Raw genomic sequence first — 4,251 nt, 5'->3', positions numbered from 1 at the left:
AATGATGTTGGCTGTGGGTTTGTTATATATGGCTTTAATTATGTTGAGGTATGTTCCCTCCAGTCCAGTTTGTTCTAGGACTTTGAACATAAATGCATGTTGAATTTTTTCAAAGGCCTTTTCTGCATCTATTGAGATGACCATATGGTTCTTGTCTTTGAGCCCATTTATATGATCTGTGATGTTTATTGACTTAACATATATTGAGCCATCCCTCCATCTCTGGGAAAAGCCGGCTTCATCATGGCAGATGATTTTTTTGATGTGTGTCTGTATGAGGTTTGGAAGTATCTTTTTGAGAATTTTTGCATCTATATTCATTAAGGATATGAGTCTATATTTTTCTTTTTTGGTTGTATCTTTACCTGGCTTTGGTATTAGAATTATGCTGGCTTCATAGAAGGAATTTGGAAATTCTCCCTCCATTCCTATCTTTTTGAATAAATTAAGTAGTATTGGATATAGATCTTCTTTAAATGTCTGATAGAATTCTGTTGTAAATCCATTTTGTCCTGGGCTTTTTTTTAATCGGGAGGTTTTGTATTACTGTTTCAATTTCTTTTTTGTGTTATGGGTCTGTTTAAACTGTTAATCTTTTCTTGGTTTAGTTTTTGTGGTTCCCATGCCTTCAGATATCCGTTCATTTCTTTCAGGCTTTAATATTTAGTAGCATATAGTATTCCCTTATAATGTTCTGTATCTTTCTGGTGTCTGTTGTGATGTTTCCCCTTTCATCTCTGATTTTGTTGATTTGGAAGTGCTCTTTCTTTCTTTTGGTTAACTGGGCTAGTGGTCTGTCAGTCTTGTTTATCTTTTCAAAGAACCAGCTCTTGTATTTGTTGATTCTTTGTATTGTTTTCTTTGTTTCAATTTCTTTAATTTCTGCCCTGATTTTTATGATTTCTTCTTGTCTGCTGCATTTGGGGTTCATTTGTTGTTGCTTTTCAAGTGTGTTGAGTTGCAATGTTAAGTAATTTATTTGTGTTCTTTCTGATTTTTTGATGTAGGCACTAGAGCTATAAATATCCCTCTAAGGACAGCTTTCAACATGTCCCAGAGGTTTTGTTGTGTTGTGTTGCCCTTTTTATTTAGTTCCAGGAATACTTTTATTTCTTTCTTAATTTCTCCTTTGACCCATTCATTATTCAGGAGTGTGTTGTTTAATCTCCATGTGATCATGTGTGACTACGGCTTCTTCCGGTGTTGATTGTAAGCTTCATTGCATCGTGGTCTGATAAAATGCATGGAATTATTTCAGTCTTTTTGTTTTTTTTGCGGTTTGTTTTGTGCCTCAGTATTTGGTCAGTTTTGGAGAAGGTTCCATGGCTGCTTAGAAGAAAGTATGTCCTTTGTGCTTGGATGGAATACTCAGTAGATGTCTGTTAAGTCCATTTGATATATGGTATTGTTTAATTCAGTTGTTTCTCTGTTAACTGTGCCCTTTTGACCTATCTAATGGAGACAGTGGGATATTGAAGTCCCCTACTATTAATGAGTTGTGATTAATCTGGGTCTTAAAGTCCTGTAGTATTGTTTTTATGAAGTTGGGTGCACCAGAGTTTGGTGAATATATGTTCATAATTGTAATATTTTCTTGGTTTATTGTTCCTTTTATCAGAATGAAGTGGCCCTCTTTATATCTTCTGATTGGTTTTAGTTTAAAGTCTATTTTGTCTGATATTAGAATTGCTATACCTGCTTTTTTCTTAGTATCATCAGCTTGGTATATTTTTTCCCATTCTTTCACCTTAAGATAGTGCCTGTCCTTGAAACTGAGATGAGTTTCTTGAAGACAAGAAAAAGTTTGGTTTTGTTTCTTAATCCATTCACATAGTCTGTGTCTTTTGACTGGGGAATTCAGTCCATTAATATTTAAAGTTCTTAATGAAAGATGAGTATTGAATCCTGTCATTTTTATTTCTGTTTACATTTTTGATATAGCTGTACTTTTCCACAATTATATCTTCATCGAATTTCTTTCCACAACCCCTTGGGTATGGTCATTCCTTTCTTCAGCTCTTTGTATTGCTTCCAGAAGTCTCTGAACGGCAGGTTTTGTGGACATGAATTCCTCCAGCCTATTTATCTCATGGAAGATTTTTCTTTCCCCTTCAACTATAGTAGATATTTTGGCTGGGCATAGTAATCTGGGTGGGCATCTATGGTCATTTAATACTGGGAATACTTTGGTCCAGGCTCTTCTGGCTTTCATAGTTTGCACTGAAAAGTCAGCTGTAGCCTTAATGGGTTTTCCTTTATATGTGACTTTTTTTTCTTTTGCAACTTTCAGTATTGTCTCTTTGTATTGTACGTTTAGTGTTTTTACTATGATATGCCGTGGAGAATTTCTTTTCTAGTCCTGTTTGTTTGGTGTTCTATAGGCTTCTTGTGTTTGTATGGGCATATCTTTCTTCAATTTTGGGAAATTTTCTTCCACGATTCTGTTAAGATCTGGTCCATACCATTATCTTGGGATTCTTCTCCTTCCTGTATGCCTATGATTCTTAAGTTTGGTCTTTTTATGGTGTCACACAATTCCTGCATATTCCATTCTTGCGCTTTCTTTAATTTTTCATAATCTTTGCTTGAGTGGCCTAGATTGTCCACTTTATCTTCTAGTCTTGATACTCTGTTTTCCATTTTGTTCATCCTTTTGGGGTGGCTTTCTCCTGTCATTTCTAGTTGGTTTACTGAGTGTTTCACTTCTTTCTTCATTTAAGCCTGAGAAGTCTTCAATATTTCTAACTCTTTTCTGAATTCATTCAGAAGTTTATCCCTATCTTCCTTTGGTTCTTTGATTTCTTTGTGTGTTCTTTAAATTCACTGAATTCTTTTATCATGTTTATAATTGTTCTTTTGTGTTCCATGTCCTGCATTATCTCTAGGGGGGTTTCATTGTACTCCTCTAGAGGACTATTGGTATTTGGTGGGGATATGTTTGTATGGTTTTTCATGTTATTATTTTTTCTGTGATTTTGACATGTGAACTTCTTTTGTAGTTTCTGATTCTTGTGTGAGACTCAAGCCTTCAAGTTTGGGTCTGCTTTTTTTGGTGAACTTTATATGTCGTTGTGGTTTACTTCTTTAGCTTGAAAAGCTGGTTCTTCTAAGCTTCCTGTTCTCTCTTTTGATTTGATATTGGAGTGGCCATATTGCTTTTGTCTTCAGGAGTTCCCACAGAGGCCCCAGTCAGATGAAGATCAGATGCTCTCAGGCATTCTCCTAAGGTCTGGATCCCTCCAGGAAAGACTTTGGCCTCAGGGATTTGGGGGTGGACTGGCTTGGGAGCAGTGCCCAGGAAAATGCTGGTCTAGGGCCGCTGGTGGCCATGCCACCCACAGATGCAAAGGGAAGTCCGGGTGGGAAGAGGCCCCAAAGGCTCCTGGGGATTGCACTGAGGAGCCGTGTTGGTCTGGATGCAAAGGATCTGGAAATGGAAAGGTCAACCCTGGTGTCCAGGAAAGAGGCTGGGAGGTTGTGCAGCCTTGGGAAGCAGAGGGAGGTGGGGGCGGGGCCAGGCTCAGAGGGCTCCTGGGGACTGAGGAAGGACTGGATTGGTCTGGATGCAAAGGATCAGGAAGCAGTGGTGTCTGTGCTCCCCCCTCCCCCCACGTCTGGGGCACCAAGAAATGGAATGGAACAGGACCCAGGCTAGGAAGATAGACCAGCTGGGGAGAAATGAGGGTGAATGAGGCTGGGGGAGTCAAGGTGTGCAATGTGTGAATTGACTTACCCCAGGGAGAGGTGTGGGGTTCATGCAGGCTCAGGGAAGCAGAGCAGGATATCGTCTGTGGGAGACAGACTTGAGCCTAGGGTGAAAGTCTTATTGACAGCCATACAGCAGGCCTGAGGCAACGGCCCAACTGCTGGAGCCACAAGGAATGCCTTGTGACATTTTGCTCCCATTGGCAGATCATGAGACTGATGCCTAGAACTCACCACTCCCTAATCACCACCCTTGGGTACCTCACCTTTAAACTACTCACTGTACTGTGTACCACCCTTGGATACCTCACCTTTAAACTACTCACTGTACTGTGTACCACCCTTGGATACCTCACCTTTAAACTACTCACTGTACTGTGTACCACCCTTGGATACCTCACCTTTAAACTACTCACTGTACTGTGTACCACCCTTGGATACCTCACCTTTAAACTACTCACTGTACTGTGTACCACCCTTGGATACCTCACCTTTAAACTACTCACTGTACTGTGTACCACCCTTGGATACCTCACCTTTAAACTA

The sequence above is a fragment of the Nannospalax galili genome, unplaced genomic scaffold, assembly GCF_000622305.1.
Source record: "Nannospalax galili isolate Female #2095 unplaced genomic scaffold, S.galili_v1.0 scaffold895, whole genome shotgun sequence".
NCBI lineage: Eukaryota > Metazoa > Chordata > Mammalia > Rodentia > Spalacidae > Nannospalax > Nannospalax galili.
The sequence above is the reverse complement of the archived record's forward strand: the minus strand, read 5'-3'. Positions refer to the sequence as shown.